Raw genomic sequence first — 18589 nt, 5'->3', positions numbered from 1 at the left:
AAGGACCACCGAGGGGCGCCTGGGTGGCTCAGTCGGTTGAGCGTCCGGCTTCGGCTCAGGTCATGATCTCACCGTCCGTGAGTTCGAGCCCCGCGTCGGGCTCTGGGCTGACGGCTCAGGGCCTGGAGCCTGCTTCTGATTCTGTGTCTCCCTCTCTCTCTGTCCCTCCCCCGTTCATGCTCTGTCTCTGTCTCAAAAATAAATAAAAACGTTAAAAAAAAAAAAAAAAAAGGACCACCGAGAACGGTGCCTGGCAGACGAGGTACTCCTCAAATCCCGGTTGAATGAAGAACGTCCAACAGGAAAAGATTCAAATAATTAAGATCCTAGAGTGTAAAAGTTTTCCATCTTTTTTTTTTAATGTTTATTTATTTTTGAGAGACAGAGAGACAGCGTGCGAGCAGGGGAAGGGCAGAGAGAGAGGGAGACACAGAATCCGAAGCAGGATCCAGGCTCTGAGCTGTCAGCACAGAGCCCAACACAGGGCTCGAACCCACGAACTGTGAGATCATGACCTGAGCTGAAGTGAGATCATGACCTGAGCTGAAGTCGGATGCTCAAATGCCCATCATTTGGAGAAGAGCTAAGTAAACTGAGACCCGATGGAATATTACATAGCAGGTAAAAAGACCGAGGCAGGTCTACAAAATGTACTGTTGGCTGAAAGAAAGCAAGTTGCAGAATCCTATGGCCAGTACAACACTTAGATAGAAAAATTTTAAACACTCAAAAATAATATGTTGTTCACACTTCTACAGATAAGCAAAATATATAAGTGGCTTGCAAGGATGCATGATAAATTCATAACAGTGATTGCCTCTAGGGAAAGGGATGAAATTGTGCAAAGGAGAACTTTGCCCGTAATGTTCGGACATCTGTCAAGTTACATTACAAAAGATTTGTGGCAAATGTGATGAAATGTTAAAAGCTGACATTTCTAGGTGCTAAGCACACTGATATTTGTTATGTTATTATACTTTGTACTTTTCATATTTTTTTTATTCCTCCAAATAAAAATTACAATTTGAAAAAAAGAAAGTAAAGGCTTTTCACATCCCGCTGGCGAGAACCGTAAGCGGCAACACCACTGGAGAGGGCGACATGCGGTCTCCGTTAAAGTGGCAGGTGCAGAATAAACCCCTGAATACAACCTCATGCCCTGGGGACCGCCCTGAAGAAGGGCGTGAGTCCTCATGGGGCAGATACCCGGATACTGCGGGAGCACTGTCCGTGGTAGCAGAACCTTGGAAAGAGCTTAGCTGTCTGCCCGTGGGGAATAGCCACAGAATCGAGAGCGGTTCCATAGCCTGGAGCCACACAGAGCCGCGGCAAAGGGTAAAGTCAACCATCTCCACAACGTATTGCTGAGAGAGAGAGAGAGAAAAAAAAGCAACTTGCCAAAAATTTACGTGAAGTGTACTATTCATTTTTTTAAGTACTATATTTTTCTATGGGTTTATATATTTAGACTTAACTGCATAGAAGGGATCTGAAATAAAGACAAAAGGGTAATAACCAGTTACCTCTGAGGAGAACGTGGGGAGAAGCGTGGTTGGTGGTGTTGATCACAATAGACGTTAGCCCCATTTGTAATATTTTAATTTTTGGATAAATAGTCACAATAATCGTAATACAAACCTTTATATAGTGTTTCCTATTTGCCAGATACCGTTCTAAGTGCTTTTCATATGTTAATCCATTTAATCCAACCACAGCCCTGTGAGGCTGGGTGCTATCATAATCCCTGTTATACAGGAAGGATCCCAAGGTACAGAGGTTAAGAAGCTTACCTAAATCAAAAAGAGTAACAAATGTGAGAGACTGAAACATATTAACTGCATATAAATCCGGGAGTTTGTAATAATAATGCACAAAACCTTTCTAAATCTACACCATTCATTCACTCTTTAAAAATGAGCCCTGGGGTGGCTCAGTCGTTTAAGTGTCTGACTTCAGGTCATGATCTCACGGTTCGTGAGTTTGAGCCCCGTGTCGGGCTCTGTGCTGACAGCTCAGAGCCTGGAGCCTGCTTCAGATTCCGTGTCTCCCTCTCTCTGCCCCTCTCCCACTCATGCTTTGTCTCTCTCTCTCTCTCTCTCTCTCAAAAATAAATAAACATTTAAATTTTTTTTTAATTTTTTTAAACTTTTCAAAATAAAAAACATTTAAAAATGAGCCCTCTCTAGATGCCAGACAGAAATCCCTGGGCCCGTAGAGCTGACATTTTTGTGGGAAAAATATAGGGCGCCACAGGATAAAGAAATGAAATGTGTAGTATGTTTGACAGCAACAAGTGCCAGGAAGAAAAACAAAGATGGGGAGGGGGATATAGAACGTCAGCAGGAGTGACACGAGTGGTCACAGTGTTGGATGGGATGGCCAGGAACCTTCTCTGAGCAAGGGCCACTGGGATCAAAGTCTGAGGCGGTGAGAAAGGCAGGAGGGAAGAGGTTCCAGGGAGACGGAACAGCAGGTACAAATGTCCTGAGGTAGGCGCGTGCCTAAAAGTGCCAAGGACGGCAAGAGTGAGGAGGTCACGGAGGTGATGGGGAAGCCTGATTATTTAGGACTTTCTGGCCCATTTTAACAGCATCGGCTTTTACTTGGAAGGAGATGACAGCCATTGAAACAACGTGAGCGAGGGGGCAGGGGGTCCGATTCACCTTTAGCAGGGCTGCTCTGGTTGCTGCGGGGAGAAAGGATGAGGGAGAAGTGAGGGCAGGGAGCAGGGAGGCCGGAGAGGAAGCTCCTGTAATAGTCCAGGCAAGAATGAGGGCAGCCGGGAGCACAGTGGGGCGGTAGAGGTGGGAAGAAGGGCCCAGATTCTGGAGAGACTTGGAAGGTAGAGCCTCAACCTTTGCTGACGGCTTGGGTACGACAGAACCAGAGGAACTGAGGAGGGTCCCAGGCCCTTCCACCTAATGGAGTTGCCACCCTCAGCAACAGGGAAGGGCTGCCAGGGGAACAGGGTCAGGGCACAGACCAGGGAAGTAGGAGGTGCCCCAGAGGCACCCAGGGAGAGATGTCACGTGGACCATCAGGGAAGTCTCAGGCCCTGGGGAGTCCCGACTGCAGATCCGATGAATAAGCCTCACGTACCGTCCGCTAAAACCTAAGCTTCCAAAAGCCAATGAGGCGTACGGGTGTGTTTTGCTAAGCGTGCAGAGTATGTTTTCATCTAGACTTATTTCCTCTATTTCTCCGAAGAGTCCATATTTCCAACCCCAGTGGGAACATCGCAATTCTGGCACGGCAGTTCCCCCACTGCCACTGGCCACAGCCCCCAGGGGACCAGCCGGCCTCCTGGCCTCACCTGCCTGGCCCCCCCCCCCCCACCAGGCGTCTGAGTTTACACGCCCGGCACCAGACTCTAAGAAATGACTCTCCATGGAGTCGACAGCTGTGGCACAAAGCTAGGGAAGCCTAGAACTTTTGACTTTTTCTCCTTCTCTGTCCCAAAAGCCCATTATGAGGCTCTCTCACACCAAACAGCCTAGCATGAGCCCTAACGTCAGAGCAACTGTTAAATACGGCAGCAGCGGATGACAGAAACTCAGCCCCAGCCAGCTACGAATAAACACAAACAGCCCGTCGGTCCCCATGTGCCTCTTCTAGATTGCCTCCTCTCTGCGGCTTGAGATCCTCACCAGAGCAAAAAACAGGCCGGCAAAGTGTCAGGAAGTTGTCTGCCGTCCCACAGACAATGGAGATTCCCATTACCTGTCCCGGATTAGCCAAATGGAGATCAATGTATCTATAAAATGCAATGACATGTTAACGCAAACCTTAAAAAGGATAAAATGCTTTTTATCTCAGTCTTAGGAAAACCTAATAAAGAATTAACTGTCCGCAACACCATGGAATTTCACTCAAGGTTTTACTTTATATCAGGACTTCTTAGATCATTAACTTTTAACAGACAAGCTTCCCTCGGCTTTGGGACATGTGGCTGCCATCATGCATCGCGCAGATAAGTCATTAAAATGGGCCTCCTGCTCCCCGTCAGGTCTTGTGACGGCTCCCGCTGGTGCTTCCGCACAAAGACAAATCCCAGACTCGGTATGGCATGCTGAGGTTCAGAGGTGCCGGTGACATCCCATCACACGGGCCTTGAAGAAATGTAGCGGCATTCCTGGGTCCTACCCATGCCTGACCACCCTGACAGTGAGTTCCGGGACAAAGTCGGAGGATGGACTGAAAAGTGGGCAAGTGATGCTTGTGAGGCTTACAGGACCACCCACCATATTCGCAGCCCTGGGGAGTTCTCCAACCCCATGAAGAGGGCTGTCTAGCCTCTCCCGGAGCTGCCAAAAGGCAACAGGTCCCACATCCTGCAACAGCAAAGCCTATGCCCCACTTCCAAAAAGGCGACAGTTCCCACGGGGTGGTGGTCACAGAGACAATGACTTACAATACTGTGTTCGCAAGTGTGATAAGCATACCAAGTAACTGTAGGCGATACATGAATGAACTTCAACAGATTTTGTAGCAGTATTTATTTTAACGTCTATTAGAAAAATATATAACCAGCCTATTGCAAAAAATATATAACCACCCTACTGCGATTGAAACTACCAAATATCTCCCCTTCCTGGATATCAATAGAAGCCCCAAAATTTAGCCTCCCCAAATCCATGCTTCCCTTGCAGCTAGGTATGGCCATGTGATTGAGTTCTGGCCAAAGGAATTTGAACAGAAGTGATGGCAAGAGAGGGTGTGCCCTCATATTCTCTTTGTGCCTTCCCATTGGCTGGACTGACACGGAGGCGGGCCATCTTGGACTGCGTGGTTGAGGGCACTACTTAGCGATGGGAGAATAAGATGAGAGCATAGGTCCCTGGCTGTCCACCAACGATGGACTGCCTCCACCAGACTTTTACATAAGAGAAAAGTAAGTGCCTGTATTTAATTAAGCCATCGTTAACAGTAGAGCTATTTGGGATGACGTCTCTCTGACTGCAGTCAACCTATAGTCTAACTGAAGTCATGATTTCACAGAGATGACTGCTTAGGGTGGAGAAGGATTCGTTTATCAATAAAAAAGTGACTTGAGGGGCACCTGGGTGGCTGAGTAGGTTAAGCGTCCGACTTTGGCTCAGGTCATGATCTTACAGATAGTGAGCTCAAGCCCCACGTCGGGCTCTGTGCCGACAACCCAGAGTCTGGAACCTGCTTCGGATTCTGTGTCTCCCTCTCTCTCTGGCCCTCCCCTGCTTGTACTCTATCTCTGTCTCTCAAAAATAAATAAACATTAAAAAAAAACCACTTTAAAATAAAGTGAGTTGAGTTGCTTTAAAGAAATATATAGAAAAGACTGGCCTCGGATTAGCAGGTGTGCTGTCCCAGATTCACTGAGCACAATGTGGGAACAGCATCCTTCACTGGGAGGATTCCCAAAAGCTACCACAGATGTAAATTTTGTCATCAACAGAAACATGACCCAAAAATACTGTACTTTTAGGAGTTGGAAGTTTTCTTAAAGCATTCCTAGATATCAAGGTCATTTTAACTTTTAAACAGAAAGCGACTGCCTGCATTTTTAGGTCATTCTAGAATGATGCTGTAGCTATGAAATATTCCACACCAGGTCTTATCTCTTGGTGAATAGAGTGCAAAGGAGCTAGGAAATCTCATGACGGCCCTAAGTAAACCATAAGTACACGTAGTGTTTGGATAAAGTGGAAATCATGATGGGAGATACAACAGTCATCAGCTGGATGTTTTGGGGGTGCAGAAGAATCCCCCACTCCCAAATAGCTTCTACTTTCAGGAGGCTTAGTGTGTATGCCCCAACATCACTGGCTTTAGCATTGCCCTCTGCAGCCTTTTAAAGATACAAATACACAAAGCACTCTCCTTAAAGTCGGCTGTCATTGGGTTGAACAAATGACCTCCTCAACCACCAGAAAGATGTAGAAAGCAGTGAGAACTGTGGGCATTGGGAGAAGGAACGCTTGAAAGATGGGAAGACCATCAGACAGGTAAGGGGGGCTTCTTGGAGAGGCACGTCTGCCCCAGGAGTTTGCTGGAAAGAGTCTCGGGGGCCCAGCAGAAACAGGAACGGAGAAGAACAGAGAGGCATCACGGTTGGAAGAGAAATGTATTCTCTCTACTGCCAGGACCATGGGGTGACGCTGTGGCTTCTGTGAACTTTCCTCCATGTCCCCATCCTCAACCGCTATATCCCAGGATGGACACTCCAACACTCAGAACCAAGCTCCTCCATGCTGTGGCTCTGGACACAAGGCTGGGGTTCAGATCCCAGCCTGCCCCCCCCCCCCAGCTGTGTGACCTTGAGCAAGTACCCTCACCTCTCTGCGCCTTACTGTCCTCGTCTGTACCTCCTCCTACCTCGTGGAGTTGCCGTGAGGATTTAATGAGCCTTAAGTGCTTGGAACGAGTCGTGATGTACACAAATCACTCCATAAATGATAGTTTATGTGGATTTTGTTATTACAGAGATTATTCCCTTTGTTGTAAAGAGTCTCGGCGTCACATAGGATGGAGACAAGGAGTGGGTAATGGAATCTCTGGGTCACTCCTCTTGGACCACACATGGGGGTCGAGGTGCTATCTGATGCCAGCTGGGGGCTGACTCAGCTTCCCCACAGCTCCTGGCTCTGGAAGGGTGTCAGGCTGTTGGGCTTGACAAGGGATAGGAAGGAAACAGAGCAGGCTAAGAGAGGGAGCATGGCTGGGGAAGGAAGGGGGGCACTCTGGGGGGGCGTGGCCAATGAAGTCCTCCTAGAGAGGGTGACATCCGAGCAGAGATGTAAAAAAGAGAGGGAGGGAGTCATGCCAATATCCAGAGGAAAGGTGTTCCTGGCAGAGAAATAGCGAGCGCAGACCCTGAGGTGGGGACACGCCTGTCACGCTGGAGGAACAGGCGGACGAGAGGCCAGACCCTGCAGGGCCTCGAGGGCCTTGACCAGGGCTTGGGCTCTTGGCTCTGAGCGAGACCAGAAGCCAGCAGGGAGTTGGGACAGGGCCTCCCGACATGATGTGACTGGCAACTAACAAGACACCGTCCTCTTGAAGAATCTAACTGCCCCCGTCCCGGGGTGGGAGGCGTCACCTAGGCCCCGGGGAGAAGACGCTGCATCCTACACGTATTTTGGGAGCAGAGAGGCAGATGTGCTGGCGGACTGCACCCGACGTGTGCTCATGAGGCTGGAGTGGCGACGGGGGCTTGGAAGAGAGACACTGAGAATGACCCCAGGGTCTGGGGGTGAAGGTGAAGGTGCCACCTTCGGAGACGGAGAAGGCCAAAGGGAGAGGAGGTGGCAGAAAGTTAGATCGGCTCCAGGAAGCCTCCGAGGGGCTGCTGAGCAGGTACACGGTGGGTGCACAGGTCAGGGAAGGGCACGGGCCCCTGGGGATAAACAGGCGTCAGCAGCACCAAGCGCACCTCTAGCCCCTCGGCTGGAAGACACGGCCTGGGGTGGGAGTGTGGACAAGGCAGGCTCGAGCACCAGGGGCTGGGCTGCTCCCAGATCCGGGGGTCGGGAGATGAACAGAGAGCTACAAGGAGACTGGGGATGGGCGGCCAGGGAAAGAATGTGACCGGGAGGCAGGGAGCTGGTGACCGAGTCAAATGTTAGAGAAATGGCAACGGACAGCTTCAGGTGAGCTTGACGGGAGCTGCTCCATGTAGCAGGAGAAAAAGTGAGACCAAAGTGGGTTCGGGAGAGAACGAGATCAAAGAAGTGAGGGCCGAAAAGTATGGGAAGAGCCCAAATATCCATCGACGGGTGAACGGACTAAGGAGACGTGGCATATATATACGATGGAGTATTACTCGGCAATCAAAAAGAATGCAACCTTGCCATTTGCAACTACGTGGACGGAACTGGAGGGTATTATGCTAAGTGAAATTAGACAAAGACAAATTATCATGCAACTTCACTCATATGAGGAATTTAAGACACAAAACAGATGAACATAAGGGAAAGGAAGAAAAAATAATACAAAAACAGGGAGGGGGACAAAACATAAGAGACTCTTAAATATAGAGAACACACTGAGGGTTGCTGGAAGGGTTATGGATGGGGGGGGGGGTGGGCTAAATGAGTGAGAGGCATTAAGGAATCTACTCCCGAAATCACTGTTGCACTATATGCTCACTAACTTGGATGTAAATTAAAAAGAAGTAAATAAATAAACAAACAGACAAATGAGGGTTGAGAGAAGAGGCGACATTGTCATGGAATGTTTCCTATGACACGGAGTAGAGCAATTCAGGCAGTAGCTGGTTGGGGGTGGGGGTGGCCCTAGGTATTTCTTTAAGACGGAGCCTGTCGGCCGCTGGGATCAATAACGCAGGAGAAAGAACTAATGAGAAGGATCACCGGATACGTGGGAGGGGACGGGAGCCAACACGTGAGACTTGCTGGACACTCACCACATTGGCGAGTCTGACCGCCCCGGGAAGACCTCATCCCTAGCCCTTCCAGGGCTCACATTCCTGAAACCACACTAGGTGCTTAAGGACACATCATTCTGATAGGCTAGTGCCCAGGCTGAACTGGTCACTAAACATTTTGGATCTCACCATTGAGCATCTCGATTCCTGATCCTACATCTGGCAGCACTAAGTGAGGGCAGAAACTACAACTGGGCCATCTGGTAAGCCCAGCGGCGAGCACAATGCATGATGCGTGGCAGGTGTCCCTACTTGCTGATGTGATGAATAGCCAGCACAGGTGACCACCAAACGGTCCTGCTCTGCTTCTTAAGATGCGGAGGATGGACAGACGGGGCAGCAGCCAAGCTGAAAGGCTGGCCGTCCCCCCAGCCCACTGCTCTGCATGCCGAGGATCCCGGCAGAAGGCCATCTAGTGACAGCAGACCAAGGAAAGTACTCAGAGGAGGGACCTCATCAACGCCTTGGCACATGTCAGCTCTACATCTGTGGCAGGAAGCCTGAAACAACAATGCCATCCATGCACCTGCTCAAGACAGGAGATAATCCCCTTCCAAGGGGAGGCAGGTCCCCCCTCCCGTCCACCCTGTGATAGAAGGATGCTTGCTCTATTGGCTGAGAAAAGCCATCCAGCACTGACCCAGGCAGCACTGAAGAGGGGACCCAAATGTTCTGAGTTGTTTCTAGCACAGCGACGTCCAGCCCCACCACCCTCTTTTCAAACCCCTCCAATGGGTCCACATCACAGAGACCAAGTAAGGCCCTTCCTCCCGCTCCTCCCACTCCCCATCCCCAGAAGAGCTGATCAACAGTCAGGCCAATCACAAGGACCAAGGAGGGACAAACGCACATTCTCCACAGCAGCTGGTAATCTGTGGGGCCTCCTGTGCACAGTTAAGAGACTTCCCAGCCCAGAGTGCCAGCTTAACGCCTTTCCTTGGCTCCTTTTGCTCTGATTCCTGCCTTAGCACAGGGCCCTGGTGAGCCTTGGTGTCCTCCAAACAGCCTGGTCCTGATTCTATGATTCTTGGCACAGTACTAAAGGATTTGTTTACAAAGACACTTTGCAGCCAATACTCACCTGTGTGCTCATTCATTTGACAAACAGCTATGAGCACCTGCTAAGGGTCAGGTTCGGGGCCAGGTAATGGGGACACAACAGAGAACAAGACCCATACTGTCCCTGCCTCGTGGGGTGAACATTCACATGTGGGGAGATGGACAGCAGACCATACACACAGCAAGGAAATTACATAGGTTGTCAGAAGGTGGCATGAGCAATGGAGAAAATAGGGGAGGATCAAGAAAGATCCGTGCAGTTAAGGGGCAGGTTGTGTGGCCATGTGGAGAGAGAGGTCACCAAAGGCCATACTTGGGTGGCAGGATCGGAGCAAAGGCTGAAAGGGGGTGAGGGAGTTGGCCAAACAAATATCTGGAAGGAGCCCTCCTGGTGGAGGGAATAGGTAGATCAAAGGCTTGGAGATAGGAGGTGCCTTGTAGTTTTGAAGAAAAGCAAGGAGGCCAGTGTGACTACAGCAAGAAGGCAGAGGGAGGAGATGCTCTCAGAGAGGTCCAGGGCCAGATGGTAAGGAATTGAGCCTGACAGAAGGACTTTCATCTGAGTGCCATGTGGGTTCTGAGCAGAAGAAGATGATCTGACTTTGGCTTTAAAAGGCTCCTTCTGAGTTGGAGTAGCTATAAATTAGATTTCAAACTCAAAGGTAACCACAAAGTAAAAGAAAACACTATGGCTGATCTCTAAGGAGAAAAACTGGAATCATATAAAATGTTCAAGTAAAACAAGAGAAACAGAAAAGAGTGGACGACGAACATAAACAAACAAAAAACAAGGGCAACAAATAGAAACAGTAACAAATATGGCAGATGCTACCAAACTTGAAAGCAACCAACATGTCCTTCCGTGGGTAAATGATAAACAAACTGTGGTATGCCCACAGAATGGAATATCACTCATCAATAAAAATGAGCTGGAGAAAAAAAGACATGGAGAAACCTTAAATGCACCCTGCTAAGTGAAAGAACCAACCCAAGAAGGCTACATACTGTATGCCATTCTGAAAAATGCAGAACTATGGAGATAATAAAAAGATCAGTGGTTGCAGGAGTTTGGCAGGAAGGAGGTCTGAATAGGCAGAGCACAGAGGATCTGTGCATGAAACCATTCTGTAAGACACCGTCATGATGGATACCGGACATTATGCGTTTGTCGAAACCCACAAAATGCACAACACAAAGAGCAAACTCTGAACTATGAACTTCAGTTAATAATAACGTTTCACCATTGGTTCACCAATTGTAGCAAATGTTCCACTAATGCAAGGTGTTAGTAATAGCGGAGGGATACATGGGAATTCTCTGTGCTTTCTGGCTCATTTGTCTGTAAACACAAAACGAGATCTAAAAAAAAATTAAGTATGTTAATTTCTTTCCCAAGTATTCCTCTGGCTGCTGTGTTGAGAACAGGCCAGGGGACACAGAGGAAGCAGGAGGCAGTTGGGGGAGAAATAAAGGATTCTGGACATATTTTGAAGGTACAGCCAAGAAGATGTGGGATAAAAGATCAAGAGAGGTCGGAGATGACTGCAGGATTCTGGGGGATAGAACTGGCACCGCGATGAGAACGTCTGGGACAGACTGTAGGCCAGGAAGCCTGTGCTGTCACGGACAATGAGGCAAAAGGGAGTAGCGAGGACTGTGGCTAATAGCAGATCTCACCTCCCCCCATCAAGGTGGGGCAGCTCATCAGCTCCAGCCCATTGTTGTCAAGTGGAAAGACCAGCCCCAGCTGGCTTACACTCATGATATTTCAAGGGAAATCCTAAGCTGGCTTACACTCATGATATTTCAAGAGAAATCCTAGAAATCTGGATTTTTACTCGATATCTCTCTTACTTTTAAAGTTCGGCAACTACTTCCACTTTTCATTCTCTGTGGGCCAAACAGGAAGCAAGCGACACAAATCACATCGACAGGCAGAATCAGGCACATTCCCACCCATTGCAACTTCGTTCTAAAGGTTCCAAAGAGGGGCGCGTGGGTGACTCAGGCAGTTCAGTGTCCGACTTCAGCTCAGGTCATGATCTCGAGGTCTGTGAGTTCGAGCCCCGTGTCGCGCTCTGTGCTGACGGCTCGGATCCTGGAGCCTGCTTCGGATTCTGTGTGTGTGTGTGTGTGTGTCTCTCTCTCTGCCCCTCCCCCACTCATGCTCGCCCCTCTCTCTCTCTCAAAAATAAACATCAAAAAAAATTAAAAATAAATACATAAAGGTTCCAAAGACTGTTGTGGTTCTAAAGGGCTTCGTATCTGAATTACCTCATTATCTGAATAGTAATAGGTTGAGAGAATGACTTTTGATAATAGTATAAACAATGAAGCAGAGTATATACAACATCTCCCAGGTACCAGGTGTTGACATGTATGTTCCCTTAAATCTTCCGCAATCAGTTAACCCCATTTTACAAATGAAGATCAAGACACAGAGATTATGTCCCCAGGGTCACACCGATATTAAGTAGCAAAGCAGGGATCGGAACACTGAAAACCCAGGTCTACAATCTGTGCCCTTAGTCACTATACTGTGCTGCCCTAGACACAGCTGCTGTCTGTAGATCTATGAACACTGGCTCTTTTTGGTACTTAAAAACTAAGTCAAAGCCGGCCCCGGGGGTGCCTGTGTGGCTCAGTCAAGCTTCCGACCCTTTATTTCGGCTCAGGTCATGATCTCATGTTTCCGTGGGTTTGAGCCTAGTGTCAGGCTCTAAGCACTGGCCAGCCGCGTGCAACCTGCTTGGGATTCCTCCCCGCCTTCTCTCTCTCTCTCTGCCCCTCCCCCACTTGCACTCTGTCTCCCTCAAAATAAATAAACTTAATTAAAACAAAAAAAAAGCTAGACCAATATTTGACCCACTCAATTTGACCCATATTTTGCAACATACTGGTGCAGCCCAGCTAATAAACAACATATTCTGATTGAATCGTGTGTCGGGCACCGCTCCTAGGGCTGATGTTCAGGAATTATTGTCATGATCCCCATTTGACAGATAGGAAACAGGCACAGACAGGTTAAGTAACTCGCCCACAACCACACAGCTGGAAAGTGGTACAGACTGGAAGCCAGGCAGACTGGTTTTACGCAGGGGTAATCTGCACCCGTGTGCTGTCTGACACGGTCCCCACCAGCCACACGGGGGTTCAGGAAACCCAAACTTGTGGCTGCTACAGCGAAGGGGCTGAAATTTTAATTTTATTTCATTTCAGCTAATTCAAATCTACAACCCAATACTCGATTCAGTTACTGGAGCTGCTTGGGTGGAAATCTCTTTTTTCAATGACACATTTTATGAAATCTAAACAGAGATCAAGCATTTCCGATGAAAACTGAACATCCAAATTGAGAGGTTCTATAAACGTAAAATCCTCACCAGAGTTCAAACACAGAGTCTGTGAAATATCTCATAAATCGGATGTTGATATTGACTACATGCTGGAAAAATAACGCTTTGGATAGATTGGGTTAATAAAATTTCACCTGTTTCTTTTTACTTTTTTTTTTTTAATTTTTTTTTCAACGTTTTTTATTTATTTTGGGGACAGAGAGAGACAGAGCATGAACGGGGGAGGGGCAGAGAGAGAGGGAGACACAGAATCGGAAACAGGCTCCGAGCCATCAGCCCAGAGCCCAGAGCCTGATGCGGGGCTCGAACTCACGGACCTGGCCGAAGTCGGACGCTTAACTGACTGCGCCACCCAGGCGCCCCTCTTTTTACTTTTTTAATGTGGCTACTTTTTTAATGTGGCTACAAGAAAACATTAAACTACACGCACAGGTCTCAGGGAGTGTTCGTTTCTTATCAGACCACGCTGCTCCGGGTGACTGCCGCCATCTGCAATCATCATAACGCAGATACTCTCAGTGCCGACATCCGCACGGGGCTGAGTGCCTCCCGCCTGGATGATGCATCATTTGATTTCATCCCACAGATGAACCCAGAAGAAGGCACCATTCTTGTTCCCATTTCACAGAAGGCAAAACTAAAGCTCTATCTTGCCCAAGGCCAAGCCACTGATTTGTGATGGAGTCAAGTCTCGGATTCAAATCTAAGCCGTACACATAATGCAGACTGGCCTCCTACACTTTGCGCCTTACCAGCAACTCCTGGGCCTCTATTAAGAATCAATCCGGGGGTGGCCTGGGTGGTTCAGGGGGTTGGGCATCTGACTTCATCTCAGGTCACGATCTCGCATTTCATGGGTTCGAGCCCCACATCAGGCTCTGTGCTGAAAGCTCAGAGCCTGGAGCCTGCTTCGGATTCTGGGTCTCCCTCTCTCTCTATGTGCCCTTCCCCTACTCACGCTCTATCTCTCTCTCTCTCAAAAATAAACAAACATCAAAAAAATAAATAAATAAAGAGTCATAAGCTCGGGGCACCTGTGGGCTCAGTCGGTTAAGTGGCTGATGTCGGCTCAGGTCATGATCTCACGGCTCATGGGTTCGAGTCCCGTGTCAGGCTCTCTGCTGACAGCTCGGAGCCTGGAGACTGTTTCAGATTCTGTGTCTTCCTCTCTCTTTGCCCCTCCCCTGCTCATGCTCTGTCTGTCTCTCTCTCTCTCTCTCTCTCTCTCTCTAAAATAAACATTTTTTTAATTAAAAAAAATAAGGCTCAGTCAATTAAGCACCTGGCTCTTGATTTCAGCTCAAGTAATGACCTCCTGGTTCATGAGTTCGAGCCCTGCGTTGGACTCTGTGCTGACAGAGCAGAGCCTGTTAAGAATTCTCTCTCTCACTCTCTCTCTGTCCCTCCCCTGCTCATGCACTCTCTCTCTAAATAAATAAACTTTAAAAAAGACAAGAAGTAATCGAATGGAGAAGTCTAAAGAGACACAGACACTAACTGAGCACAGCAGCCTGTCCAAAACACCCAGGTCTGTCCCTAACACACGCGTGCACAAGGCCCATGACCAGGATCTGCTCAGACCCCCTCCTCCGGCAGTCCGCGATGGGTGTTTCTGTTCTATTATCTGATCACTTCCCTCCCAGCTCCTGTCCGGACGAGCTGGATCCCCGCCTGAGTCACGGCAGGCAATACCAGCGAACGTCCCGCGTGGAACCCCGGCTGGGGAACGTGACTCTTCCCAGCCACTAAGAGCGCCCCCAGGTGACTTATCAGAACAGAGCACAATAACTGTCAGCGTAGGGGGCCTTTTTTTTTTTTTAAACTAACAAGCAACTTTAGTTCTCTTTTGTCATTTGTTTAATTATGCTTGACTATGGTTGCCTTCGGCTCACTTCCTTTTTCTGTATTTTTCTTCTGCAGCATTTGCTTATGGTAGAAAAGCTGAAAATGCAGAGAAGCTCAGGGTGGCCCATACATCCACAATCCTCCCACACATGGTTCACGATTTGCATGCTTCTTTTTTTCTGTGCCTGGCTTTAATCAGCCGATAATCTTACTGTATATGCAGCTTTCTTGCTGCATTTTTCTCCCGCTTACTTAGCAAAAACACTTTCTCCTATTATTAAAAATTCCTGACACACGTCACTTATAAAGACTACCTGATACGCTGCCGAATGGCTCCACAACAGATTTCTTTAAATCATTCTCCTGCCTTCAATCAGATCACATCTAGTTTGAACAGCATGGCTCTTGGGTCAGCAGGGCGGCTCCTTGCACACACTTGGGCAAGCGACAAGCTTTCTAAGCCTCACTTTCTGCTTTCGTACGGTGAGGCGATTGGAATCGTGATTCCTACCTCAAAGATTGCTGGAAGGATGAAGAGATGATATACGGGCAGCCCTTCCACAGAGACCATCGTGTACCAAACGCTCAGTGGCAACCATAATTATTTGATCAAGGAATCCTATCCCCATCGTTGGAAAATAGGTTGTTTTAAATTTCTTCTTATTATAGATAGCGCCGTCATAAACATGTCTGTGTATATAGTGTTGGATCTGTGCTCCACATTTGAGATTATTTCCTTTTGATACGTTCCCAGCAGAACTACTGGGTCAGACGGTACACGGGTAACATTTAGGTCTCTGCCATTTCTGGCTTGCTTTGTCCAACAGATCTTGCCGGCAATGCGAGCATGACTATTCCAGTTATCTGCTGTGAAAGGAAGAACCCCACATTCCGTGCTGCGGACTGACATCATTTTATGATAGTTCACGGGTTCTGTGGACCGGGAATTCGGACCAGGCACAGAGGGGATGGCTGTCGGCTCCAAAGAGCAAGCCTCGGTCGGGAGACTTGAATGGCTGCGCTGACCTTCAGATTTGGACTCGATGCATCTGGAGGCTTGTACTCACATGTCTACACCCTGGCTTGGATGGCTGGGTGACTGGGCTCAGCAGACAACCAGTGCCCCTGTACGTGGCCTCTCCACGCAGCCCGGGCATCCTCACTGCCTGGCGACGAGGCTCGGAGAGGAAAGAGTCTTGCGAGGGAAGTTTCAACGAGACTCAAGAGTGTGGCCTTTGAGGACCCAGCCTCAGAAGTCACACGGTGTCACTAGCACCACACTCTAGAGGTCAGAGCGGACACAGGTCAGCTCAGACTCAAGGGGAGGAGACACAGACCCCACACCCCCCAGTGGAAGGAATATCAAGAACTTGTGGCCAGTTTTTAAACAGCTGCCCTATCGTTGACTGTGAAATGGCTCAATAAAGAAATACAAGGCAAACGTCTCTCATCCATGATGAGCAACCAAAGGGCAGTCTGGCAGATCTGGCCAGTAGCGAGGAAGAGTCTCCCCACCACCTTCACCTTCTCCCCCTCTCTCCATCGCAGCGATGCGTGTTCATAAGAAGGCTGGCCCAGCCAGAGTCCAGCTGGAGGCCTCAGTGCAGAGCTCCCCAGCTCTCCAAAGAAGCAAACCCATGACCTTGGCTTAAGAACCTACAGCTCAATCACATACCTGTTGACCTCGCCCCTTGCCCGGGAACCAACCCCCGGACATTCATGAGCAACACCTCAGTCTTCCTTTGATTTGGTTGGGCATGGGACCCAGACCTGGCCAATCAACATCGTCTAAACTTCCGTCCACAGTAATGAGCCCCCAAAATCCATTCAGAGTCAGTCCTGTGACTTCCGCTAACATAACTGGACGACAGAAGCTATCTTCCCGTCAGCAGCTGTAAGGAGGACGTAAACCTGCGCTCCCACAGGCTACTCCTTGAAGGAGCAACTGAGAAAGAGACCAATAGAGAGTCAATGGATGGAAAGGGACCAAGTCCTGATGGCCTCATTTGAGCCCCTGGATCCAGCCATGCCTGAAGCTGTCCCTCCCAGATACTACAGTTTTCTGAGCCAATGTTCTTCTTTCCTTAAGACAGTTTTGTGTTGAGTCTCTGTCACTTGCCGACAAAAGATTCCTAGCTACTACACTGAGTGTCTCATCATAGTCATTTTCTTGACCCTGCCCTTATGCCCGGGGTCGGGGCGGGGGGGGGGGGGGGGGGACTGAAGTCTTCCCTGGCAGCAGGCCACTGGTTCCAAAACAAGAGAAACGGAAACATTTCACATTTGTTCCAGTTCATAAAACCTTTCAAGCTAACACCTAACATCTCTTTCCCATACGCTCTATTACAGAAATTTAAAAAATAAATGGGGAATAAAAGTGTTTCTAAGCAACAAATTATATGTGTAATGGGGGAGGGGGAGGAGAATTAGAAGGTTTAATCTAGTTAGGAACTATTTCCATTTCTTCCTGAAGTCACTACCTGCGTGAAACCTCCACCGGAGAATAAAACAGAGGTGAAGCTATTTCAGTCCTTTGATACAACGGGAATAAATGCACCCTGTGCATTTAGATATTCAGATATCTAAATATCAGATATTCAAAATATCTGAATAGTGATACTCAGCATATGCAAATGAGTGACATTTCTCGGATAAAATGCTTTCTTTTTTTTTTATTTTTTTCATGTTTTTATTTATTTTTGAGAGGGAGGGACGGAGCAGGGAGCCGGGAGCAGGGGAGGGGCAGAGAGAGGGAGACACAGAATCCCAAGCAGGCTCCAGGCTCTGAGCTCTCAGCACAGAGCCCAACACGGGGCTTGAACCCACAAGACATGAGATCATGACCTGAGCCGAAGTCGGAGGCTCAACCGCCTGAGCCACGCAGGTGCCCCTGATAAAATGCTTTCTGTTAAAAAACAAAAAAAGAAACAAAACACTATGGCTTTGGATTGTATTCATTTTGTGTGGCTGTTTACCAATTACCACAAACACAGCAACTGAAAACAGTGCACATTTTAATAGGATGTGAATGTACTTGATGTCCCTGAACCGGACGCCCGCAAACAGCCCGTTTTGCCGCCATTCAAAAATGCAGATGGGCTTTACGGTTTCTGTAGGGCAGACGTCCAGGCGTGGCACGTCTGGGTTCCCTACTCGGGCTCTCAGCTCTCACAAGGATGGAATCAAGGTGTCCTCTGGCTTTGTCTGGGGCTCAAGATCTTTCTCACGTCCACTCGGGCTGCTGGCAGAGTCCAGCTCTGTGCAACCGTGGGACTCGGGTCCCCACGTCCTTGCTGGTGGTGAGCCAGGCCCCGCGAGGCCAGCCGGGTTACTTCCTACGTGCCCCGCCCCCCCCGCCATTTTCAAACCAGCAAGAGGGAATCTCCCTGCTAGGAAACCCCTCTGACACCTCAAATCTCTCAAACCTCTCAGTCTCTCACCCACAGACCTTGGTTTAGAGGGTTCACTCTTTAAATTTTTTTTTTCAACGTTTTTATTTATTTTTGGGACAGAGAGAGACAGAGCATGAACGGGGGAGGGGCAGAGAGAGGGAGACACAGAATCGGAAACAGGCTCCAGGCTCCGAGCCATCAGCCCAGAGCCCGACGCGGGGCTCGAACTCACGGACCGCGAGATCGTGACCTGGCTGAAGTCGGACGCTTAACCGACTGCACCACCCAGGCGCCCCGAGGGTTCACTCTTTAGATCACGCCCACCTGGATAACCGCCCTTTCTTAAAGCCGGCCGTGCCGTAAAACATAACCTAATCTCAGGAACGATGTCCTTCGTACTCACGGCCTCCCCATCAGGGAGTGGGAAACCCTGGAGACTACAGCCTTCAGTTCTGTCAACCACACGTGTCCTCAAGCCCAGAATTCCAATCCCACGTTTCCTGTCCAGAGAAATT

Source organism: Herpailurus yagouaroundi, unplaced genomic scaffold, assembly GCF_014898765.1.
Source record: "Herpailurus yagouaroundi ecotype Mexico unplaced genomic scaffold, PumYag 191, whole genome shotgun sequence".
NCBI lineage: Eukaryota > Metazoa > Chordata > Mammalia > Carnivora > Felidae > Herpailurus > Herpailurus yagouaroundi.
This window is presented reverse-complemented; position numbering follows the sequence as displayed.